The sequence below is a fragment of the Harpia harpyja genome, chromosome 2 (genome assembly GCF_026419915.1).
Source record: "Harpia harpyja isolate bHarHar1 chromosome 2, bHarHar1 primary haplotype, whole genome shotgun sequence".
Classification (NCBI taxonomy): Eukaryota; Metazoa; Chordata; class Aves; order Accipitriformes; family Accipitridae; genus Harpia; species Harpia harpyja.
This window is the reverse complement of record NC_068941.1, coordinates 52,474,583-52,502,024: the sequence shown is the minus strand read 5'-3', so window position 1 is coordinate 52,502,024 and position 27,442 is coordinate 52,474,583. Positions and strand designations below refer to the sequence as shown.

At 40.8% G+C, this 27,442-nt stretch overlaps 1 protein-coding gene across 14 annotated transcripts in view; it reads right to left on the bottom strand.

Moving 5' to 3' along the window:
• TENM3 (teneurin transmembrane protein 3) overlaps window positions 1-27,442 on the bottom strand; it is a 641,819-nt gene that overhangs the window by 420,168 nt on the left and 194,209 nt on the right. For 12 of the 14 annotated variants that reach the window (XM_052779554.1, XM_052779572.1, XM_052779565.1 and 9 more), the window contains exon 1: window positions 17,672-17,752. The exons of 1 other annotated variant lie outside the window; for it this stretch is intronic. The gene's annotated coding sequence lies outside the window, so the exon portion shown is untranslated. Of the gene's footprint in view, window positions 1-16,968; window positions 17,030-17,671; window positions 17,753-27,442 lie in introns of those variants that run through there. One more of the 14 variants, XM_052779561.1, reaches the window with a different exon arrangement.

The following is a 27,442-nucleotide window of genomic DNA, read 5'->3' as shown; positions in this document are numbered from 1 at the left end:
GCATTTTGAAACAGAAAAACGTAGACTCTGCAGAAGGCACAGGCAACCTTATTTACAAAGAAAACAGCATATAAAATGACCCCTGTATCAAAGTTAGAGCAGATGCACACTTGCAAGGTCACTCTACCATCGCTGTTCAGACTAGGTCAGCTTTTGAAGACATATTACTTCAAGCACACTTGTTACCCTGACACAGACATCACAGGCATATGTCTACCTTCATACTAGACAGCTTAACTAAAATGTCCTTATTGCTTAAGAAGGACACAGTATCCTATGCTGACAGTCCAATACTTACATACATGTGCAGTATCAATTTCAGCTGGCAGATACTCTCACGTTCAGATTTTTGAGTTACTGAAACAATCAACTAGCCAAACAACTCAGTTCCTCACCTTGGGATGAAATCCTTCTGTTTCACTAAAATCCTGGGGACCGAGCTGCATCACTATGATTCACATGGATGTCAGCAGATACAATCATCTGGTCCTCAGATCTGGCGAAGTCTGAAAAACCATCCAATATAATTGCTTGGCATCAGTACCAGAACTGCACGACTTCTCCTGCAGCTCGCTGCATTTGTTAACCCCATGCCAACTGAGCAAGCTTTTACCCCATCCTGAACACACCCACTCCTTGTGCAATAGCAGTAAGAAACTCCAGCTCCAGGAGTTCATTGTGCAGAGCACAAAGCCCCTCTAGGCACTTCAAAATCTAAAACGAGAAATAACAACTACAATAGCTAAATAGGATCACTAGGTACCACGTGTTTTCCAGAAACAAGTATTACATTAAACATTTCAGCAATGCTAAATGCTAAGAACTCTACAGTCAGACAGATGTTCTGTACATCACTTCAAAATAAGAAGTGCATACGGAAAGCAGTAAAAAAATGACACTAAAAAAACTGAGAAAAGAATACGGATGTAAACGAAACTGACATTGAGGCAGAGTAGCCTACAAAACTTAAGCTGAAAGAGCCACAAAATAATCTAACTGTCCTTATGGACAAATCAAAACCAACCATCTCCAACATGTACCACAAATCATTAATGATCAGCTGACAGTAGAAGAAAGAGAAAGGACATTTCTTAGAACTGAAATACAATTTTCTGACTCTTTTCTCGAGGACAATGCATTCATTCCAGTGCCTTCTGAACAGTGACCCACTGACCAAAGCAATATGCAAAGCTGCAGTTCATGACTCAGAGTTCACCATGGGCAAATGATTCTCTTTCTAAAGACAGCTTAAAAATCTTACTTCAATAATCTTACTTTTCCAAGTTGCTCCAAGGACATTGCATAACTGAAATCAGAGGAAAGGTGATGGATGAAACATTCTCTCTGTTAAAGTAAGCTGTTCTTAATCTCACAAAGCACAGGAGACTTTTGGAGACTAAATGTTTTAAGCACTAAATGAGTATGCCTTTTTCATCTCAGTTGTTGTCCGAGAACTTTCTAAACATACAATGAATGCATCACCCGATCAAGAATTCTTAAAAGATGTTCTTCCCCTGTGGAACAATAATCCCTTCTGGTGAGCTGCATCCTCCATCCTTTTCACACAGAGAGGTGGGGGGGGTGGGCGGGGGGTGACAGATGCAGATTACAGACCTGAAGAGGCTGAGTGCTGCACGCAATCTTCCCCCGGCTCCAGGGAAGTACCACTCAGCCAGGAGCTCAGCCACCTCCATCCAGCCTCTTTCATCCCAGCACAGCTCAGCCTGTTCGAAACCAGGTTAACATTAACTACTCCAGTGAGTAAACTGGTAAGAGAGGGTAAAAACCCATTAGGACTCAACAATATGCACATAGACTAGAACACCACCTGCTCGGCCTTGGTTCGCAAGACAAAAAGGAGAAAAATGCCAGAACTATCATTGTTTTATTAGACAACACAGTTTTATTCTTCTTTTGAATAGGTAACTCAGACTGGTTCATGGGTGGCACACGCTGCTCTACATCATTATCTTTTCTTTCAATGCTCCCTTACAGAGAAGCATGCTCAGGCTTCAAATATTGTCAGTATCTTTACCTTTCTAATGTTTCCTTTCCTGGATAACTACCTCCTCTATGAGACAACATCAAAATTCTCTTAAGTTGCAACTATAAATATAAAAGTAAGCTTGTGATCCAGACAGGGAACCTAAGAAATTCTTTAAAAATTTAATATTTAAATTAAAAGTTAATTATTTCTTAGTCCTAGCAAATTCTTAAGTCATATAGAAATACATTCATATAGTTGTTAATTCATTTTTATACCTTTAAGGGAATTGGGGGAGATAAAGTTTAATTTTATACTCATTTTAACTGTCATCTATACAAATCTGTGAAGTCAACTACCCAATAACAGTTTCATAACACCAAAACAACAGACTTCTATTACCCAAATTAAAGGATGTTCTCAGTCAGTGACTAGATACAAAACATTTCACCTCTATGACTTTTTCGTCTTTGGCTCATAGCTTTATAGGGTAAGATGCAACTAAGAAAAAAGCAATAAATCTACATTCAGAAGGTGCACTGTGCACACTCATGGGAACATTTTTGAGGCTACTTAATTTAAGGCCATGTCTGTGCTACCACATGCACTTAAAAAAAACAAACATTCACTGATGGCAGTAGCAAGAAACTCATAATATTAAAATGTGTGAGCTGCTGAGACTGTCACCCAAAAACATTAACAACATGGTTAGTCAGCACCTCATGTCTTCAAATATAGGCAGCAAAGGTTTGCAAGAAAATTTAATCATACTGGAATTAGGAAGCAACAGTGGTGGGTGATTTTCAAATCAAAGGACTTGAATGAAAATGTCTTCCACTTTGAAGTGTGGTCATATTTGAGGATGAGCAACTCAAAACCACAGCTTGACACATTATCTTCATTCTGTATGGAAGTATCTGTGACTGCTTCCAGAAAACTCTAAGACAAATTAACGCACCGAGTCAAAATTACAGGCAAGCCAAAGATAAGCCTATAAAGAATATGAACCATCTTCCATACAGCCTAATTAGGAGTCAGGTTATATGAGGGCTCTACTCTAAGTTCTTGTGGTCCTACAAGCAAACCATCTTTCTTTGCCTCAGTGTTCAGGTCTGTAAAATAAGGGTAAACTTCATAAGTTTTGTCACACCTAATAAACTCCACTGGTAACTTCTATTCATGAACTACTGAAAAGGGTTTGTAGTGACAGTTGTGTTTCAACCTGTTAATGACAGCCGTCCTTCTGCTCTTACTGGGGGGAGACAAGCACACACGTGTTTAGAGGGCGAGCCCAGGATACCCGTGCATACAAGAATAATCTGCTCAATTACATCAGAAACACTGTGCCACTGCCAACATAAGAAATAAGGATTTTTTTTTTTTTTTAAATCTACTATATTTCATTTTGGAACTGTTTACTTCACCACATTATTTTCATTTTATATTTCTTCCCTTTGCATGCACAAAACCAGCCCCATATGATCCAGGACCACAATCTGATCCAAAGCTCAAACTGGCAACTGTTCCTCCAGAGACAAAGACAAAAGATCCAAAACGGGACATGCGCACTTAAACTCAGATTTGGGCTAGGAAGTGGGTAACATCCCTTACAAGCAGAAAGTGCCCACGTTTTGCCTGTCCTAGCTTTTTAATATATAAGCTTGTTGTAGTTACATGCTCACGTTAATCCCATATAATCCCTTTAAAAAGTGCACTCCCAGCCTTCTTAGCAATTTCTTATTCCCAGCTTCGGCTACCAATTCCTTCCTCTCGCGTGCCAGCACTAGTGACTGCACTGTGGCACCAAGAGACTGTTCACAAATTGAGCTAGCAAAGACTAACTCAAAAAAAAGGAAAATTAACTTCAGGGGAAAAAAACCCAATAATCTTTCAGACAGAAATTCTGGCTCAGCCCAAAGGCATACCAGTACTTGTGTCAGCACCAGAGCAGTGGCAGGAAGGAAGGAAAAGGACACTTCCAGCAGATTAAAGGAAGCCGTAAATTTTCCCCTTCTCAGATGCATGCCCTAAGTATCAGGGTGCAATGACACATTCCCCCTCCTTTGGCTTCTTCTGATTCAATGAATCTTTAAATTCTTCATGGGTAGCAGAACAACTTCAACAGGAAAAAATAAAAGCATCAGCATCATAACCTACAGCTAAGTGATGATGACCTTCCCCAGGAAAAAACTGGAACTGAACTGTGCCGCCTCAAAACAGCAAGGCTGCACAAGGCATAACCATAAGTCCATCACAGGATGTAGAATTACCTGCTGTCACATCAGCTGGTACTAAAGGGTAGGGTTAAAGAGCAAAAACCCCCATGATCCTCTTATATATCCATGTCTGGAAGGAGAAATAGGTGGGCAGAGGGAAAAGCAACATAAATAGCTGAATCTCCTCGCTTTGCAACCCTGCAGCCCAGCTCTAAACAATCAGCAGAGACTTTGGGGAAAGCTGCATTATGAAATACAGTTCTCTTTCAGGTTTGTTTCTCAGACAAAACAATCAATTCCAGGTTACTCTTTCCTTGAAAACTTCTGAGAAGCACAAACCACCAACACGAGCATTGATGCTATACTGACAACACCTGGTTTTTTTAAAAAACCTGGAATACAGAAATGCATGGTCTGGAGAAATCAGCCCTCATGTCCTCTGTAAGCAAGTGCTGATTGCTGCAACATCCCTTTTGCTGCTGGTTAAACTCCCGGAGAATGACTCCAATTCAATTACAGAGCAAGGGAATCTCAATATCATTGCTTTTCCTTCTATAAAACAGTATATACGAAAAAAACCAAAACCATGTGGCCCTACTGTATGAATGCGCACATACAGTTATTGGAGGCGTTGGGGGGCGGGGGGGGGGGGGGGAGCAGGTAGAAAAAAGACAGTCTTGTATTTCAATTTCCTCTCTTTTATTTATGGTTTCTCTTGGTCAGCCTAGTCCCAAAAGTTTTCTGCTGTGATGCTGAGCATGAAACAAAGCAATAAACAGAGAGGAAAAACGTAAGTTGCAAACCCATTTCTAGGAACTCCTTTTCTTCAGTGTTTCTAACTTAATAGGCCAGGAAAACGTAGATGGTATGCTGCTCCCTTTTTTAAAATAATAAACTGAAAAGGCAGTGCTATCCTCTTTATACTCTGCCCTGCATATACCACTAAGCTGTGGCTGCCTGCTGAACTGGGTCAGTGAGCCGACTACCAACCTGGTGAAAAATAAAAAAAAATTTAAAAATAATAAAAAAATCTGAATGGTTATTTTTCAACTGTACTGCTGCTCTGAATTCAGTTTATGACCAAGCAAACAGCTGAGCTTATACAAGGGAGAGGGCAACGGAGCGGGGGACAGGCTGTAAAGGGTGCAGGTTGGCAATTTTTTATTTTTAAAGGAAGTACTGGCAGCTTATGAAAGCTTAAAATGTTAATCAAGCTAAAGCCTTACTGTTTTTTAAGACAGTTACGAACTACCATAGAGGAGACGAAAGAACAAGCAGCTCCTGCGCTTGTCACACAAAAATCATATAACCCATCTTCTGGAAGTAGAAATTGGTATCTAACAGTCGTTTTCAGCCATCAGGGAGAAATATAACAGGACTGAGTAAAACAGTCATGCGAATGGCACAGTAAAGGAGGAAGAAATACTAAGACCAAGCTTTCAGAATCCCTAGTACTTTTGATTTGTAGGATATGAAACTAAACTAAGTTTGTAGTGTTATGACAAAAAAAAGTCTACAGCTGTTGTCTACTTACATTTTTGAAAATATCGATGAGCTAGAAGAGTTTTAATAGTTGAATGCACTTAACCCCATTTTTGCATTTTCTAATTTAAAATTCTTTGAATTGCATATAGCAAAAATACTTTAAATAGCAGTAGCTACAGTGCTTATCAGTTAATTTGTTTATAATGAAATAATGTATAAGCATTTTTTCCCCCTGAAACAATATCAATCTAAGCCAAAGCTTAAAAAACATATATGAAAACTTCTACATATTTGCAGCAACATTTGTTTCTAATCTGCAGTTCACCTATGTTAATGTAGAAGTCAAGGTCTTAGACCTGGGGACAATATTCCACCTACAAACTGATGATGAAACAACGGTTTGAAAATACCTATAATGTGATTTCAGTTATAATGTTAAAAAATAAAGCAAAACTGAAAATAATTATTTTAGTTCCAGTTAAAGAAACCCTTAACATCCACACTATTTTTACAGTACTCTCATAGCTGCTGATGCAGTTTGGGTTGAGGCAGTGTGTGCGAAATCCAGTCTGTTTAGCTTAGATCACTAAACTGAGCCTACACTTTAGGCATCTCACAAAGCAGCACTACTGCAGTAAGTGTCCAACTTTCAAAGCAATGGAGAGAAGGTCGTGACATGCCTTAAAGACCTTCACAAAGATACCCCGTTTGGGTGCCTAACCTCAGGCAGACAAGGTTCCTTGTAGGCTGTTTCATTTATTTTCCTCTATTGAGTGGGTATGAAACTGAAGCACTGCAGAAAAAGTGTTTTGTAAAGCACCTGCTTTTAGGTTTCAGTTAACTGCTTGGGCTCAGGGGACTAGAGCCCACAGCGTTTCCAGTTCAGGTACCTAATTGCTGTTCAACTCCATGTTAAGTAAATGTTTTAAAGTCTAATGTATAGATTGTAAGTGTTTTTTACATCAACGTGATACCTGCTGATGTAGCTTTGGTTTAGGCATTATGTGCTACACGTAAGCAGAGTCTCTTCACATCCAAAAAGTTGGGAGTTAAATAATAATAATAAAAATTTGTTCACTATTTCATTAACGTTAAAAAGCCAGCATTGTAGCTTGTTACTTTTGTCTATTCTGTAACAAACCACATGAAAAACATTAACTTTAGAAAAAACTTACCAAAAAAAGATTTGAGATTCTCGTATTGTCAGTTAATATAATCTTTAATCCAGTCTCATAATAAAAACCTCAACAAAAAGCTGGGTTCCATACATGATTTGCCCATAAACATTAATGCTAGCTATTGTGCACTTCATATAAACCAGTAAACTTAAATTCTGTCAGGTTTGCATTGTGTAATAATTAGCAGGTATGTGTACTAAAATTAAGCTAGTTTTTTTTTTTCTTAACATTTGAATTAATTTTACCAAGTTTCTAGTGCAGGGCAACTTACTGCATCCAACAATGATTCTAGAGTTTGAAATAAGTGCTGAAAAAAGACTTTTTAATACAGTTCTTTTTTGTGATTAATGTATAAAAAAGAGCTAACTTCCAGAGGTAAAATAGCTCTTTTCAAGAAGTATGTTGAAGTTTCTAACACGGAGGGTCCTCATTGTGCTTGTCCACTCCCACAAATAGTCCTGATGAGTTAGCAGGAACTATCTTATACAGACAGGGTGGATAAAAACTTACCCGTACAACAGGTTATAAAACAGTAACATCAGTTCATTAAAACTGATTAAAACAGGAATACTATGATTTTAATTCTCAGCCCATTAAACCAAACTAATCTTGCAAATGCAGTCAATGGAATTAGCACTGGCAACACTGAACTCTGATGTGATGCCCAACTAGTAAATTCAACATCCCCAAGAAGGATTGCAAGGAGTGCAGCCAGCAGGTGTGGAATCACAGAATAATTTAGGTTGGAAAGGACTTCTGGAGGTCATCTTGTCCAAAACCCTGCTTAAAGCAAGTCTAATTAAATCAGGTCTGTGCTAGTAAAAAGTCTTAACCTCTAAATCAGGAAGCTGGAAGCAAAGTGCTTATTGGGAATGGTCCCAAGAACACATCCCCAGTCTTAACCGCAGGACTGTGCCCAAGAATTGTTTGGGGGAACATGAATCGGTACAGATCAAAACGCTGTAAGGACGCTCTTTAAGAGTTAAGCCATATAGGTGATTGTCCCCCAGCATGTGGGAAAGTTACAGCGTGGTGTTTGGTATGGTAGGATAGGCATAACCCCATCATGCCCCCTCTTGGACAAGTGTGCTCTTTTGTGTGGTCCAGCAAATAAACTGTCATTGGGCTTGCTTATCGGAAATACTGGGGGTGGAGGGGTGGAAATTACCTTAAATACATTTAATGATGAGGTTTGACTGAGCAGCAGAGTGCAGTCAGACTGCTCAGTGCTTTATGGTCTCTCCGTAAAAACTGAATGGTTCATCAAGTCATTTCTAGTCATGTATTTACTAAAAAACCGCAACACAAAGGTAGACCGTATCAAAGGTTATGGGTGGGGCGTGTAATCCCGTATCAAGAAAAAAAAAGAAGAAAAAACATACTGATTATTCTCAAACTCTCCTCATCTTAAACAGACTATCCTCTGAAAGCAATGAGCCTAAGCCTATATGCCACTGATCACAGGCACAATGCCTATTCACTACACAATCTCATTGAAGTCCCTGGAACTACCAGCTGAATAGATTATTTAGAGATTTGCAGAATTACACTCAGCAACAAACACATCAAAACCACCCAATTTCCTACTTCTGTCCTAAACTCACACTTAAGAATTCAGAAGCCGAGTTCAAGAAAATCTGTATGCCCTATAAGTCACATGGTAAAAAACATAATGCTTGTCATTTAAGAAGAAAAAAACTGAAGTACTCACAGGTAAAAAAATTTAAATAAAATAGTCTTGTATTTTCTGGTCTCTTTGCAAAATAAGGCTTTCAAGTGAAAAATCAAGATGATTCTACTGGCATTTTAACCCTCCCTGGATATATAAAATCTGGTACAATAATGATCACAGCAAAGCAACCAACAGAAAAGTTTGCATCAAATAAGTAAATACAAAATACTCTGCCCTAAATTGTTGAATGAATTTGAATGAGTGTCGCCATTTTGACTGAATGAACTTGTTATTTTGGACCTCAGGAGTTCTACCTTCTGATGACAACATACTATGGGGAGAGCAGAGGGGGAACATCACCACTCACATCCCTTCTTTAATGACAGTGTTTAAAATCTCTAGCAGAGTTAAAACATCTTGTTTCCAAAAAAAAAACCAGCTTATGTAAAACACCAGAAGATATTAAATTTCTATTACTAATTCTGTACTGAATAAGTGAGAGTTGACTTATGCAGCTAATATTAAATTTAGAAATTAAATACATGTCCATATTGTATGCAGCCTAGCTGGAATTCACTAGATTAAACATACTAATTAATTTTGTCATAGTGTGTTTTGTATTATAATTCAGCATTTATTTATGAGGCCCACATATTCAGTTTACTGAATTTAATGACTGCGCTGTTCTTAAACATATCATTAGAAGTGATAACATTTTGTATCATTAACCCTGTATCATTCCACAATTAACATAAAATTATCAAAAGAATAATGTAAGTAGCTATGCATTTTTAAGCCACTTAAAACACTTCTAAATGTACTTATAACTATTTCATGCTAAGTAAGAGTTGATCCATTTTCACTCTAAGATATTCTTCACTCAAGAGAGAAAATAAAACCCCAGCTTTTCTGATCACTTATTACTTTTAAGTTTCCTGTAGCGCACAGTCATTCATAGATGTATTTCTGGGTTATCATACATTTAGATAGACTGCCACCTCTTATTGACCGCACGAAATATGTGAAAGATGAAGACAGGCCACAAACATGAGTATTTCGTTACAAGGTGGGTCTTGTTTCGTGGTCTAATACTACACAAATGACTGAAAAACTTTCTGAAAGGTGACGAGCATTTCTACCCCCAGCATTCACTGAGATATCACTACAGACCTCAGACCTTAAGTGTTTCAGGAGTTTGTCAACACCTCCCAACATATTGGCCTCTGCTGAAATCACACACTTCTGCAACTGTCAGACAAACCAGCGAAAAAAAATCCTACAGTTTTGCACTGTAGTGCTTACTAAATCAAACTGTATTGAATGGTCAATGCATGCACATGCACATATACACAAATATATTTTTAAAAGCTGCCAGGAAAGCTTTTTATTCATCTGCCAGCAATTTCTATCAAAATCAAATTACTACTTTTGAAGATTAGACAATCAAAAATGGTGTGTATTACCATTGCAAGCAGCAAAGCAAGGTATGAAAAAGAATCCTTCCTACCTTCTATACAATCTTACACACAAAATTATCTCTTAAATCAGGCCCAAAACAAAACCAAGAAACTATAACGCTAAAGGGCTCTCTGTTGCCCAAAGTCTTAATTTTCTAACTAGTTATGGATGAAGGAAAATTGAATTTGAAGACTTATCTTACACCTATCAGTCTGACTTATCAAATGCAAGCTAGAATTCCCCAGCATTCCCAACTATGCTTTTATTTGTTTGCTCTAAACTCAGACAATCACTTGTGGAGACCCAGTATTTCTCAAGTTCCACCATTACTTTAAAGATAAAATGTTTCTGCCTTCCAAAATGGGAACAAGGGTGAACAAATGGCAGTTTAGTAATTGCTGCCTGATATTAAGACTTCCAATGACTTTGCCTTTGCTGTTAAAGCAATACACAAACACTTACAACTTGCAGCCAAAATTTCAACCAGCTGATTTGTTGGAATATCAAGTGTTTCCTCGGTTCCAGCTGTGTAGGTTTGGACAACACCACTCAACCTTTTGACACTGAAATCAAGAATATCTCTTAAGGTGAGTAGGGAGACGTCGAGTACTTTATATATTCAGTAGCATGAATGAAAAACATCTTTCTAAGAAAAACTGATTTAATAACATGAATTATTTTCTGCTTTGCCAAGTTCACTATCAGAATGAGGTTTTTTTTCTTTTAATGGAAAATAACGTATGAGCCACGGCACTTTTCAGGGGCACCTAAGCCTATTCAAATTAGCAATGTATTTTATAACAGGGAAGATGTAAACTGTTCACAAAAAAAGAAGAGTTAAAGTGAGATCTAAATTGAAAACGTTTCATGAGCATAAGCCCTATACTTCATCATCTGCAAAGTAAATGACAAAGTCTTCACTGAGGTGAGTAGAGCTATGCTGGTTTGCTTTAGCTGGGAATGTCCTAGCTTCACGAACCTTCACGCTCTCATTCATAAAAACAAAACTACTCCACCTACCCAAGCTTTCTGAATGTATAGATGGTAACACAGCCAAGAGGAAAAATATTAGCAATACAATCTGGCTTTAGATTTTTGTTAGACAACTGTGATACTATTTACTTTTATAAAGCTGCTCAGCACTTATTAGTGTCATAAGGATTACATCATTAGGAGAAGAGATTTTTAAATAAATGAACAATTTGCTGTGACAAGTAACATTAGATATTTTTGTGTTAAACGATGTATTATTGCTTCTGTCATTAGATTACAAACTTCTTGAGACAAGTGCTGGTCAGTTTATTTATGTGGCACTCTAAGCATAAACTTTCGGTATGATTTCTTTAAAAAGGTCAGACAAACGTTCAAAGAATTATAATGAGAATGGATGAGGCCTTTGAAGGACGATGCAGTCTTTCATTTGCTAATCTAAAGTAACACTTATTAGCAATGATGATTTCTTCAACCACTACACAGTCACCCACTCCATGACCCAGACAAAGTGTATCAAGGACTTCTATGATTTAGGAAACTATTGTTGTATTATGGTAAATCATGTGCTGATGACATTTTTTTTCCCCCTCTAAAAATTCTAACATGCAGCTTTCTATTACAATTCCTGCCAAGAAAAATATTTTAAATCTGTATTTCACCAATTTTACCATTGACAGGAGTTTTCTTAAGACACTAAAAATTGTCAAGACTCAAATAAGGAAATAAGACACATCAGTTCCTTTGTATGTTGGTTTAACTGCTGTCAAAAAACACTATTAGAAATTTAACACAATGTGGGAAAACACCACCAACAGCACTACTGATTTCAACACGACACGTTCCAAGTTCCACACCAACAGAGCTTTTACGATAGTATTTGTTGGTTTACTGAATATTTTTCTATGCTGTCACAGGAAAAATTACAAGTCGTAATATCTTAAGATTTTTGTAAACTGCTCAAATTCTACACTTCTGTAATTCAGATGCAAAAATACAGATTTAAAGGTTAAGTTTTGAATTTAAAAATTTATAGAATACAGTTTTTAGACTGCCATTATAGAAAGAAATTCTCCTTCCTTTTAAAATAAATTACTTGAAAAAGTAAACAAAGTTGGCAAACCTGTTTTGCACTAAAAATTTCTACCATTGTTCCAGTGTTTTGCCAGTGAAGAAAAAACAAAACAAAACAAACCCAGAGAAACCGAGACTCTATTATTACGTAATTATAATCTACAGCTAACACATGTTAAGATTCTCATTTTAAACATTTACCAGAAGTGTGTTAAAAAAATAAAAACAGGAAAGTCAACAAAAATAATTTAACACATCTTTTCTCATGCTGAAAACTGTTTTTGTTTTCTTTTATACATGAAGATTGTATTTGCATTCATGAAAGTCTACTGTAAAACTAAACAAAAGTTGCTACTATAACCTATAATGCACATTTAGTATATGAGAAAAGATTTTAACACAAAGAGATACTACAGCCTCCCAGTTCAGTAGTACAGAGCAATCCAGGTAATTTGCTGATTTCAGTGGATTTGCAGGGTACGTTAATCAGTGCTGGATTTAGTACAGCACTTTCCAATTTCTAGTTTACTGTTTTGCTTTCTGTATTTCTAGGCACTAATGTTTACACTTAACTTTTTTGCAGACACAAACATACACATCAAGATCAACAACCTCAATCTGTTACACAGACACAAGTTGCAAAATTTAAAATAATTAGGTCTGCTAGACTTGAACTTCCACATTGGATTTCAGTCTAAATTAGAAAAGCATACCCACTCCTTTGCAAGACCCACGGTGTATATCAGCACAAAACAGTTCCAGGCTTAAACTACTTTCCTATCAGTGTCATACAAAGCATGACCTTTGCGTAAAAACTATTTTACAACAAAAGTAAATATACTATAGGATGAAAGTATGCATCACGCGGACAGACCTCCATCTAAGAAGGTAATCAGAGATACAGTTTGTGTTGTAGTCTCTATTTTATAATACGTTTAACAGATTATTCCCTTTGTATTAGTTCAGTAACAGCTATTTCAGTTACAGTATTAAAATGAACCTGTACTGACAATGTTTCTTCCACAGCAAAAGACTGAGCTAAGCGGTGTGGAGCACGTACAGCCTGGTATTCCTACACATTTTGTACTTTTATTAGCTTCTGATCTGTGTAAGTCCAGAAATATTTTTATGCAATGCTTCAGCTGCAACGTTCTGTATATTGTTTACATGCACACTTAAACTAAAAGACTCATGTAATTAGTTCAATATGCAAACTTAAAAAACCTACTGAATGCAATTAGTATGTCTTGCAAGAAATACATAAATAACTACAATTTAGATTGAAATCACTATCCTCATAATAGACGCACACACATAAATCGTCTTAGAATTGCATTTACGATTTTCAGAGGTTTCTCATTATTTTTTTCTCCCCCCCCCCTTCTTTAAAGTTTGGCCTTTTTTACTTATTTTTTTCTCACTATCAATAAACCAGTTTTTCCTGAACCTAAAACATTTATGCATCACGCTCAGCAGTAGCGTGTGACCATATACTATCAGTTAAGAATGAAACAGTGGTGCAGCTGAGACCAGAAGGTGCGCAGAGGGAATGTGCAAATATTTCAGTAGGTATGGAAACAAGCACTATCCTTGCTATTTTTAAAAGGGAAAAAAAGAATTAGCACATCTTTCATTACTTATGCAGGCAATATGCAGTAGACGCACAGCTTGTCATCTGAAACTAGCCTCGTGAGTTTTGATTTCCAACACTAAAGCTATTCTTCAAAATAATCTAGCAGACATGCATTGTAACAGGACATAGTGATGCACGAAGACATTATCTGTGCATTATACCTGTCACTCCAGACTATATGTGAAGACCAATACCATAGTTTAAGGAACACCATTCAATATAGGTATTGGGGGGTTGGGGCGGGGGGGGGGGGGGGTGTTTGTTGTTTTTTTGGTTTTTTTCCATAAAAGAACACCATTTTTTTTCTTAACTATTCTGTGGAGCTTCAGTCAGGCCACAGAAAGGGCACCTGAGTCCACTGACCCTGTACTCAAAACTCTTGGAAGCCGTAACACTTGTTTTGAAACAAATCACCTCTAGAGATGGAGCAGGCTTGCTATCAATCACTAACAAGTTAATTCCACATAATAAGGCAGGTTTGGATGCAGACTGATACATTGTGAAATGCTGTATCTAAAATTGATTAGAACAGCACTCAAAATGAATGCAGCCCTCCAAACCACTTCTTTGCTCAGAAACATTAATCTCAATTATAAGGAGAGCTTCATAATGGTAATGCTTGGTATGAAAAAAGTATGAAATAAATCACATTTTATAAGACACAGCAATTAATCAGTTTTAGAACTAAGGAAAGGTTGTTAAAGTGGCACACTACTCTTTAAAGCCTCTGTAACCTCAAAAAAAATTAAATGTTTAGGGTTTTGTTTTGATTGCTCAGCTGACAGTGTGGATACCTACCCTAACGTTGGGTTTCTGATATATTTTACCACAAGCTAAAACTCTGTGCAAATACTACTACACTATTACAAAGTTAAAGCATTTATTTTAAGATCACAAGATACTCTTCAGCCTACGAAGAAGAATCGCGTGCAAGCATCCTGAAAGAACTTATTTAACCAGTTAGCGTGGGAAGAAAAATTTATTTCATCAAACCAAAGTCTTTATTATAACACACTAAAATTATGTCTGATATTTTTTTGTGCAGTTGATACTGCACAAACTTGCAGGAGCTAAAGTCACATTATCACTACATTTGCTAAAACAGTAGACTTAACAAGTTTACATGTATTCATTTAATAGAACAGATTATACAGTAAAGCTATTCTTAAACGACAATATTATATACATATATTAATCTGATTAACAGTCTCTAATGTGTAGTACCACAGTTCAAATCTGCCTCTAAATCTTAAAATACTTGCGTAAGATTTCTCTTTAAGAATTTTATATTTTCTCTCGTACACTGCCAGAGAGATGAGTTTTCTACAACAGAAATGCAGCATTCAGTACAGTAAATGCCGTATCATTATAAAATTAAAAGTACTTCTGACCTGAAGCCTTAGCATAAGTCTCTGGTGTTTTAAGTCTATATAGCACAATGCCCCTTCACAAACAGCACCTGATCCTCCAAGATGCTGAGCACTCTTAGTTTTTATTGGGCCTAATCCAAAACTGATGCAAGTCAGTGGGAGTTTTTGCATCAATCTACATGGGCATCAGTCTGCATAAGGCTCACTGATTTTAACTGGAGGTAAAGGTACTCAGTGTTTTACTGAGCCGAGCCTATAATCTGTTAATTGTTGGGGGTAAGAGATGACAAAAATGTACCTTCAGGTTGATGATGATTTAATTTTCTGGTATTTTATGGGGCTCGTATCAAGCAGCTGCTTATTAAAAGCAGCTACTGTGGATTGATTTGTAACTTTAAATCTAGTTTCTACTACTAAATCCTTTTTTCCCTTTTCCATTTGAACAGAGAATAATTACTCCTGGCTCAAAGAGAATTGACTGAAGCACCAGTCTTAACTTGCTAACTGGATTATGAATGTTATTCTGGATTTTCTTTCTCCAATAAGTATTAAACAAAAGAATCTTCTTAGCGTGGTCAAGTATTTCTTCTACCAAACAATATCTTTCATCTCAGTGTTCACTCACGTAAACTCATTTCACTTTTTAATCTGATGTATGCATCTAATACTTCAGTACATTTGGCTTTTTTTGCCTCCCCTAATTTACCAGACCATTGAAAATAACCCAGCAAGTTCATAATGGCAAAGCTAGGAATTGTAAAATATTGTTTTTCTCAACCTATTGTATTTTCCCCAAATGTAAGTGATGTATTTTTCATACATATTCATACCCATATAGGGCCCATTCTTCCTAACTATTCTTACATTACATCAAAGTACACTTTATGAAAATCTTTCCTTACATACAATAATAAGCCAATCTCCTAGATATAAATGTATTAATAATTCTCAATAGCACTTGGATTATTTCAGAAGGGAAGAGCAGTTGTACTTTTCATCAGAAAGTGTCTTTAAGTGTTTTACAATAAACTCTTCTGTAAGTTAACTGACCATAGGTGAGCAATGTTTGTAATTCAATACGCTCTTTACTAGACTGAATTTTAGGATGTAAGCATCCACAGAATATTATTGTAACTCTTCAACTGAATGATGCCAAATACTTTGCATGAGAAAGTATATATAAAATGCAGCAGGTAACTGTCAAATAAAACCAATCAAGCATCCAACTAAGAAGGCTTAATGTGTAAAGGACACATGGTATTTAGAAAGTACAAAAATAAAACTGCTAAAGTTTTCTTATGAAAAGGTATTTTAAATCTAAAAATTTAGATGAGCCTAGAACTATTTGGTATCTTACAGAAACAGCTCCAATTAAAACTTTTAACAGGGTGCGAGCGCAGAAAGACGCCTTTTTGCGCATTTTATCTCGTTTCGTTACTTTGCTTTAAAGCAACTTCACGACACGAAACTTTTAAGCCCATGGAACAATGGACTCGCTTCCTACATCCACGTAAAGAAAAAGCCCACCAGATACCAGAGACGTTTGTTATTTCGTGAGGGAGACCACCCCTTTCCCTCCCCAAACCACAGTGACATACAGTCTCTTTCCGTCACCGTGTGTTTTCGCTGCACAGTAACGCTATTTTCACTACAATTTACCGAGTAAGTCATTAAAGATGCTATCCCCGACGGCTTTCCTCACGACCCCCCCCCCCCCCCCGCCTTTGACAGGAGAGCAGGTAAAGCCCCGGTAGTATTTCCAGAGCAGCAGACCACCCGGTAGAGCCCGTCACCGCCCGCAGCCGTTTGACAAACACGTTGGCAGAGGACGAGACACAGGGAGGGAGAGCCCCGCGCGCACGGACGCGAGGTAACACGAGCGAAGTTCAAAACCCGCCACAAACTTACTGGGACCGGGCTTTCGCACCTCCGCCCTCGCCGCCACGCTCACCAGACACAAAGTACGGACGCTTCCATTTATCTTCCGAGAGGGATGAAGCCGACTTGGGAAAGCGCCGAAATTGCTGCGGTGGCAAGTCCTACCGCCGCCCCGCGCGGCCGGGGGGGCGCGCGCCCGCCCGCCGCGCGCACACGCCGCGGGCAGGGGGCGGGGGACCGGGGATGGGGGGGGGCGCGCCGCGCCGCTCCGCGCTGCGCTGCGCCCCCAGGGCGAGCGACCCCGCTCCCCCTCCCCGGCGCGGGGCGCAGCCGAACTGCCGCCGAGGCCGCGCAGCGCTGCTGACAGAGCCAGCCAGCCCCCGCTCGGTTTTCAGCCCCGCACCGCGGAGTTTCCAGATCACGCCGCGCCCCCGGCCCCTGCCTCCAGCTCCCCCGCGCCCGCGCAGCCCTACCTGGGGCCGCGCTCCGGCCGCGGCCGCGCGTCCCGGGGCGCCCCGCCGCTCCCGCCCACCGCCCGGTCCCGCCGTCAGCGGTGTCGCCGCAGGGAGGGGGGGGAGAGGAGGAGGAAGGCGGGCCGCCGAAGCCCTCCGCCGTCCTCCGCGCACCGGCCCCCAGCCCGCCCGCCCTGGGCCGGCGGGAGGGCAGCGGCCCCGGGTCCCCCCTGCCGGCCGGCCGCCCCCGCGGGCGCGGGGAAGAGGAGCGCGCCACTTACCGCGGGCGCGCCGCGAGCCTCGCCGCCTCCGCGCCCCGGCAGCAGCACGGGAGAGAGCGGCGCACGCCGGCACTTTGTCAGGCCGGGCGGGCGGGAGCGGAGGGCGGGAGGGAGCGGGGGGAGGGCCGGGGGCCGGGCGGGGGGAGGGCCACGAGTTGCTGCCCGCGCCCCCCGCCGCGGGGGCTTACGCGCCCCGCGGAGTTCACTTTCTCCGCCTACCTCCCCCGCCGGGGCGGGCAGGGAGTTTGGCCCCTCTTCTTGCGGGAGGGGAGGGCGAAGCTGCGCGCACGGCAACGTGCCGGGCGGGGGAGGAGCGCGGGGAGGAGCCGCCGCCGCCGCCGCCGCCGCCGCCGCCGGCACCTACTTGCGTCGTAGCGCGGGGGACCCGGCCGCGGGCCCCGCCGCTGCCCCGCGCCGCCCCGGGACGGGACCCGCCGGGCTGCGGCGCCTTTGCCTCCTGCCCCCGCGACCCCCCCGGTTCGCGTAGAGTGCCGCGGCGCGGCTCCCACGCTGTGCCCAATCAGTGCATCCACGACGCCGGCGGTGATTTAGGGGTCATCCGCGAGCAGCACTTCAGGCTGATGAATGGCTCTTCGCAGCTTTCTGCCCTGATGAAGGTGTCTGCGTGCTCCTGATTGCAAACACTAATGAACTTACACGGCTTCATTACGCATTCCCTCCTCCCGGCGGAGGCAGAAAGCTTCCGCCCGCCGTATTTTGTTTTCCGCGGGGACCTATCTATTTGTACTGAGGGGAGGGGAAGAATTTGGGGAAATAATCCGCGGCTCCCTGCCGCGCAGCGCCGAGCAGAGCCGAGCCGGCGCCGCGGCCGGCCAGCCCGCCGAGGCACCTCGCCCGCTGCCGGCAGCCCGGGCGCGGCAGCGCAGGCAGCGGCGGAGGGGCTGGCCGGCAGCCCCGCGCCCAGGCAGGCCGGTGGGCGCCGGCGGCGCTCCCCGGCCCGCCCGCCCCTCGCCCGGGCGCCCGCCGCCCCCGCCCGGCCTCTCCTCCGCACCCCGGCAGTTTTCGGAGTGAGGCGGGGGCCGGTGCCCAGTGACCTGATTACGGCTTAAACGTCTGCTTTTAAAGCCATTTCTCCCTCGCGTACAAAGGCGCTCCTGCTTATTTTTCTCCCTGACTCCTCAGCGTCCTCTCGACTCAAAGTAGCGGCTGTAACTTTTCACACGCTGAGATGTTACCTAGCTCTCTGTCTAGGACCGCTCTCTTTCTCATTCCTTTTTCCTTTCCTTTCAAACTCAAAGGCGTTTCACACACGAGATGCGAAACACTCGGGCAAGTTGGACAGATGAGCAGCTTTGAACGTTCAGCAGGCTACCCGCTGCAGTACTTTGATTTTCCAAACTTGAATTTATCATCTGCCACATCTCCGACTCTGTAAGGAAAGATGCGCGACTGTGTTATCTTAAATGCTCCCAGGGAAAACCCCTGTACTGCTCTGACCCGAAATGACTGGGAGTACCTCCTAGTCGTAGGACCGTTACTGCAGGTGTTACCGACGAGCCCTGCTAGGGGTGTACCTCTGGTCCGTCCGGCAGTTTTACCTCATCTCACACGCGAGTGTTTTACCCCTGTGCTTTCCGTTGCATTTGTACTTTGCTGGGCTCGACCTGAGACACAAAGTACCCAGGTATTTAAACTGATTCGACAGTGCTGAGATCAGCATTTGAGAATTACAGCAGCACACACACGCGCGCACACACACCCCGCCAGCATCACAAAGCAGTGTTATGCAGCATGTGCAATAGAAAACCACAAATGTTTCAAGCATTTTTAAGTGGGCATCCAATGTGTAATTCATAATACTGAGCATACAGAAAACAAAACAGGTATTTTACAACGGAAATAACTTGTCTTCATCCCCAGGAAAGATGCAGTATTACCAAGTAACTACTTTTAAATACAGGTTTGGAAAAGTTCTTTTAAAGATACCAAAACTAAACCAATGGGATTGAAATGAACAATCTGCGCTGGCTTTGGGGGTGACTCCGAAGTGGTGGGATTTCATTTGCAAAGGTAGGAGTCAGAGAGACCTCTCCAGATAGAGTTCTGTGCAGGTAAGTGCCCAGACGATATAGGTAGAACTAGAATCGCCATGACCTTGTCTTTCAAATAAAATGCCCTACAAAGGTTTTAGTCCTTGTAAGAAAGCACTCAGGGTGTGAAAATGTGAATTGCACAAAATTCTTTGTTACAAAACACATACAGCTAGACACACGGGAATAATCTTAACCCTGAACTTACACCACGTGCTGTAATTGTTGTTGCGTAGCATACAAAATAGCATTTCTGCTAAACTAAAAGCAAATCTTGTAGAGTTAGAGCCTTACATACAGTTTTCTTCTTTTTGGTTTACAGTCCCCTAAGACGAAATTAAAAATTATATTTTGCAAATGCAAACATATAAAGTGGTATATTTTTGCACTACTACTTCAGCCATTTGCATTACCTTAGCTAAATCCATTCATCTAGTACTAACCTGAACTTTTTACCACCTCCAAATACAGTGAGTTAAGATGCTCCTCTATTATAAATAGAAAGATTATATAAGTCCTTCCTTGTGCAAAGCCCACCGGATAAACAACAAACGTCAGCTACTTATTAATACACATTTGAAGTTCAGAGGAAGTTATTTTGGTGCTCTTAACTTGAGCATAACTGAAGCAGCATTACTAGGCTTACCGAAGTTTAATTAAATTTCAGCCTTCAGAGTTTAAACTAATTCGAAAAGTGTGCAGTCACATTTGTGTTAGAGCTTTGTAGGAAAGTTATCTTCCTTATGTCAACTGTTAACTGTGACTAAACTCTCTAAAAGCAGAGCCCAGCCCTTCCTTACTCTTTTGGATTGCCAATAGGCTTCCTGTTTCGGTGGAGAAAGAACAAAAGGGTATGCATTCCCTATCGCCTTAGAGAGACCTTTTTTTAAATGTGACTATCAGTAAATCTTTTGGGACGGTAGGTGTTGGTGAAAGAAGAGAGCGGGACGTCCTCTGATGCGAGACGTGCCGGCTCCTGCACTCATCTGCCAGTAACACCAAAAGATGCGACAAATTCAAGACACTGTCACGTTCTTTCCAAACTTCTTAAACTGCTCTTAATGTGTCCTTCCGTACTTGAGCGGTAACTCGGGCTCCGCCAGGGCTTATCAGCACTTTCGGCTCCCAGGACTCCACACTCTTTAGGGTACTCGCGTGTCCGAAAATAACAGACCTCAAAATCTCTGCGTTGTCAAAGGTCCTTGGTCTACAGCTCATGGAGGAAGGAATTGTTTCTAACCACCCGTTTCCCTTCTGGGTAAGCGGCAAGATGCGGTTTAGTGCAGCTAGGTAGGGATTGCCTCTACGCGATGGAAACAACACTACCCTGCATCGGAATACTCCATAATCACGGTCCTAATTAAAAAAATAAATAACCGCTCCTTTCGACTCTTCCATCAATCTTGCTTGGCTGATCCTAACATGGCAGCAACTATTCCCGTTTGTCCTCCGCACGCTTAGCTCCCCGGCTCCTGTTCCTGTGCGAGCCCCGGGAAGGGACCGAGTTAGCAGCTGCTCGAGTGCTCGCTTTCCAGAACGCGGCGGAGCTGCCTGCCTCCCTTCCCTTCCCTTCCTTTCCCTTCCCTCCCGGGCCGCCCGGGTGGGGCGGCGGCCGAGCCCGCGCAGCCCCCGCGCAGCCCCCGCGCAACCCCCGCGCAACCCCCGCGCATCCAACCCCCGCCGCTCGCAGCCCCCGCGCCGAGAGCGAACCGCGGCGGGAGGGAAGGTGCCTGGACCGGGTCAGAAGGTGACGAGCCGGCCGTGACCACACTCTGCCGTAATCCCGGGCGAAAACCCCTCCCCGCCTCGGGAACGGGGAAACTTTGGGGAGAAGGAGCCGGACTGCGCCGCTCCCCCGGCGGGGGAGGCGGGAGCGGGGGGGGGGGGGGGGAGGATGCAAGCGGTGCGCTAGGGATGCGCCGAAGAAATAACTCAAGAGATCCGGGGGACACATGTAGATAAAACGTAAACATTCCGCAGAAATAGCTGCGCGATCTCGCCAGTTTTTACACCAGTGTGCTCTGCTGCCAGAAGTAGATCGAGAAAGGCACTTTCCCCGAGTATCGAATTGCGGTAAAATTGTAAAACAAATATTCTAATCTGATCACTGACAAAGCCATAAAATTAAATAGCTGTCTGCAGAGGGAAATATGTCTTAATTACCTTAATTAAAGCAAGATAGCGCCTTACACACATTCATTTTGAAGCCACTAAATGTACTGATTATCATACAAATCAACCTTTAAATGGGGGTCATGCTTTTCCACTACATTAGTTTGTGTTCCACTGCATAAAACAAAGCTATATGGGAAGCTGACCTCTGGTGAAAATGATGCACTTCAGCTGCGCACAACTGCTGACCCTCTTCATTGGGTTCTTAGGAAAGAACCTGAAGGAGTTTGCATATAATTTGGAATACAAAAATGCCTTTCATATGGTGTTAATACTGCAGTAGGAACTCCCGCCTGAGCTAAACTAACGGCCTTAAAATCAAGCACATAATCATTTTAATCACCTTGTATTCATAAGTAGGAGTCATCACAAAATGCCATCATTGCCATCAGTGTGAATTAGTACACAAGGCCATGAAAAATTTAAGATTTGTGTTTGCCAGTATAACACTTTTCCAGCAAACTATAGCTGGGGGTTACTAGCCATATTTTCCATTAACAGGAACGATGCAGAGCATTTATAGTGACGCAAAAGTCAATATACAGACTTTATATGCGCATGCAGAGGTTTACGTAATAAAGTCACATTTATTCAGAATTTATGATTTTTACAAGACGAAAGAGGCCTTGTTTTAAATAAGCTTCATACTCATAATTAACTTTTTTTTTCCTTTATAGCTTTCTGGCTGAAAGATGTATGAAAAAAAACCCAAACCATTGTAAGAAATTCCACCAATTAACTGGTCAAATAAAGGAAATCTACAGAAAAGATTATTTGAAGAAAAGAAAAGCACATAGAATGAGGAAAAAAGAAACTAAATGTGCTTTTCTGTTGTCTGTTTCTTTCCTTTTTCCTTCTCCACTGCCATGTACTCCTCCTAGTAGAAGACATCACTAATAAATGCAGTCTGGGAAACATACCTCTCTAACTAAAAGCTCTAATGAGGGACAATGGTCTACTATTTTACTTTGATAATGTGGATGTTAATTGCTCGCTCTGATGTGCCTAAACAGAGATTTTTATAAAAATACTACTGGTTTAAAAAATTTCTTGGGCTGTTGGTAGTAAAATATGTTGTATTCAAGATGACTGCTTTCATTCCTGGAAGACAAGAGTTCAGGCAGTAGAGTGGTAACAATCTGTGTTTGTTCCTGTCTGCTCAGGAGAACTGTTTCTAATTGATCTGGCATGGAATTTAGTTGGAAATGTGTATGTTGCAACCTAAGCACGGTCCCTGTATGCTTTGTAAAGTGATCACCATATGGGCCTTATTTGAAACATTTGAAGGTTTTTAGCCATTAACCTTGTTTAAATTGAGCTGTAAATTCAACTCCCTGAGCTGAAAAATACATATGAGTGTGTGTGTATGTATGTCTATCTATATATGAATATATATGTGTATCTATATATGAATATAGATATACATCCACACACACATATATGCATCAACACACATCTACAGACATGCATACACACTGACCATTGCTAGGTATCATGAACATGTATCAATTATTTGCATATTATTACTAATTAATAAAGGTACTAGTTATATTTTCAGAAAATCTGTTGAGTGAAAATAAATGTGGACCTAAAGAGGAAGTTGTTGGTATTACAGAGACATTTTCAATAGATGCCATTTTAATGTTTGAGGGTATTTTTATATTTTTTGTGGAGAAAATATGCTTAGGTCTATTTCCACATACCAGAATATTTTTTTACCCACTCTCCTGATGTAATGGAGATTTAGTTAAGAAAGCCCAGAGATAAACTAACAGCAAAGCTGTCTGAAGTTCCTCCACAGAAAACTTTTAGGAGATAATGGTTAACTGTGGTTCTTTCAATCGTGGGGCCAATTATCAATTTTTAACCCTCAAAACTCTTAATAGCGATTTCTTGTTCTGAATGTAAAATGAATGGCTAGGCTTTGTTACAGGTAATAGTGCTAAGTTATGAATGCTGATGGCTGCCTTGTACAGCCTTAAATTACATTGAAAAAGATACAGTTTCTTTAATTAAAAAAGCTGCACTGAACTAATCCCTCTAGCTGAAAAAAGAAAAGTTTTAAGCAATCTCTTTCTGCTCTGGGAGAGAAAAGCAGACAATACCATAACAGATCAGAAACATAAGCTATAGTGTGCAGCCAGGAGCACAGCAGGGAACTGAATACTGCTCCGACTGTGTCATTTTTTAATCCCCCATCCCAGTTTTCCCCGTCTGACCTCATGCTGAGATGAAGTTATCACAGAAGACAGCTTTACTCTCACCAATGAATCCAACCCTGGATCTGTATTATCCTCAGCAGATCAAAACACCGCTTTCATCAAATAGCATTATCTGCATAAAAGGCATGCAATTGCCCGATAATTTCACCCAAACTACGCTATTCATTTAAAGGACAAGAAGAGAAATGTAATTCATTCCTTTTTTTCCCCCTGGAAAAGCTAACTTATACTTCACTCATGGGAACTTTTCTTTTTTTAACACAAGATCTCAAGAAGAGGTCCATTAAAAGTTTCCCCCTGGTTTACAATTAATTGTTAGAGTACCCCTGTGCCGCTTGAGTGACATAAGAGTAGTTATGCAGAAAACTGGCAGGGACAATTCACAAAGCTTGCTGTAGCCATGATACTGATTCCATTAGCCATGGTTCTGCTAACCCTAATAATCAAATCATATATGGCATAATTGTAGCAGCCTAAAAATAATTAGTAGCTAAAGATACTTACAGGAGAATTGGGTGATACGGTCTTTCCAACAAATAGAAATTTTAAGTCTAATCATTTTGCCCTAGCACAGAAAAGCTGCACCACAAGATCCCGAAATATCTTCACTAATATATGTGTTGTTTATAACAAACATGCACATATATTAAAAACTCATGCTGGTGCCTTGTCTTCCAGAAAGGAAAGCGCATGATGCTGTGGCTCATTGGTTTTATTGATATATGCTACAAAACAGTAAAGTCATGATGGAGGTGGGCAGATTGCTCCAAATGAGTGCCATTACAACAGCTATTGTATTTGGACTATTCCACATAGTCTGCAGAAAATTGTTAAACTATTCTCAATATTCTTCTGCTTGTAAAGGGCTTATGCATATCTCATGTTTCTTCCACAGAAAAATTATAAATAATGGGGGGCGGGGAGGTGTTGTTTTTTTGTTTTGTTAATACTTGTATGAGAGAGTAAAGATTATCTTGTTTTGGAGTCTTGTGCTTTCTAGGTTGTTGATAAGAGGTGTTCTTGTTTTCTGAATGGCAGTGTGGATGTTCAGCACCAGAAGCAAGCGCTGATTTGTATCTGGCAGAGGGAACTCTCTCTTTCTTTTTCTAATAATACAAAGGCCTTGGTGTGTCATGGGGCTGCAAATGCTAAACTAAGTACTTGTCCTGGCCTAAATATTGTCCACTCTATACAATACTTTGCCAGTTACTTTTCTTTAGGACCACTGGACAGGTACCGTTCTCTATTCAGAGGATAAAACTTTTTTTTTTTTTTTCCCCAGCACATCTTTGATACTTTTTAAAACAGGAGTTCTTTGAAGTGGCTCAGAGGTTTGGAATCACAGGAGTTGCCTCAGAAGAGCTGGATTAGTGAGCCTAACAGAGGCGCATCACACATTTACCATGGGGCTACAACCTCTCTGTGTACACGCAGACATTGTGGAACTTCAAATTACAAAAAAATACCAGCTTAGTCCACGATTTTCTTGGGTCTTTCTAGCCTCAAGGTACAGCTCTTTTTCCCCCTGATTTCACAAAAGCTTTGGATGTTCCAGTGCTTCCTTATAAAATTAAAATATATAAATATATATATATATTCACTTTCCCTGTCAAGTGATATCTTATTTTTTAATGGAAACACTTTCTTATCATACCTGATAGACGATCCTGATGAAGGGACCCCATATATGAAAGCTTGTGCGTATTCCAACTATATCAGCTCATCAGAGAAAATAACTGGGTTTTACAACCTTGCTTCTCATATATTCTCAGAACATCTCACTTATAGCAATATAAATCATGTATTATTATTGAGGAACAATGTATGTAAGTCCAGTTGGTTTTGAACCTGTGTTCCCAAACATTTCCTATTTGAACCCTGTTTGTAAGGTTTATCATGTGTTTCCATGGCAATGGAATGTAACTTCTTAGTGAAAGATTTTTTAAAATTTTGTTATTGTTGTTGAAATGGGTTATACTGCTAGGCATTCAAACCAAGATTCTTGTGTGAAAGGAACAGCATGAGCTGAAAATGCTAATTTCCCATATTGGTATGGTACTATGCTATGTATATTGGAATAATCGTGTGTGGAGCCCCACATGCTGTTAACAGCTTAGGGGTCCTCTTCTGTTTATGAAAAGCAGGGCAATCTGATGCTGGAGGAACCCAGGAAGAAGAGTGCTAGTCGGGAAGCAAGCTGTATGCTCCTCTTCCTCCAGACTTCAGGGGTACTTCTTACCTAGTATTTCGTGCAGCAAGGACACAGATAAAGAGTAGGTCAGCTCTACAACCACGCCGCTGTCCAGGTATCAGGTATAAAGATGAAAGAGTATGGTAACTCTGGTAGTTTATTAGGTAGACATCTTTTTTTAATCCTTCCGTCTGGTGCCAGACCGGTCATACTATGGCAACTATAATCAAGAATTCTACTAATATGCGGGTATGTTAACTGCATCATAACCTATCAGCATTACCTTTTAAAAAGTTACAAGAAACATAATGCAGAAAGCCAATCCTCTCTAGAGAGATTTCCATTTAGGAAAACCGAGGAAGTGACACAGAAAAACAAGCATTCATATATACTGACAGAGCAATCGGAAACTTTACCACAGATGCTAATACTGGTGCCCTCATATCATCAACTTTGCTAGACCAGAATTCAGTTTTTTTAACTTGACATTTATGCTATTTCGGGATATACAAATTATCCTCATTCTGGATTTCCACATCTTTTCTGTTCAAATGTGTTTATTTTTCTGGCTTGAGAAGAGTTCACAACACATTAAAAATAGAGTTTTGTTGTGTTTTTTTTAAATGGAAATGAACTGAATTGAATATATAGAGTTCTTAAATCACTAGAAACTAAATATGGAAAACTCCAAATGTCTTCAGTGAAAACTATACACAAAAAGAATTGTCTACCAGATAATTCTGCCCTCAAATAGCAGTTCTGAACAGAATTGATTTCAGTCACTTAGAGTGACCTAAATTTGGATCCTATGATATTTGTCTTGTATTCAGAACAATGTGAATTCTGTATGCGCATGCAGAAACATAGCAGCTTGAGTGGGACTCTGTACTCTTTTCCACATCTCACCTCAGCATTGGAGAACCACCAACAGTGGAGACAGTTTTGGCAGTCATATAAATTTGGACTGCCATAGTCCCTTCTATCATATGCTTTCAACCTTCTGTCTGCGTTTTCTTTTAGTTGTCTATTAAATACTGCATATATTAGTTAAGGTGATGTTGAAACACCCGTAGCTTCTGGATGCATGAGTTCTTTCTGGTCTTTTTTTTCAGGAATTTAAATATAGAAAAATGAA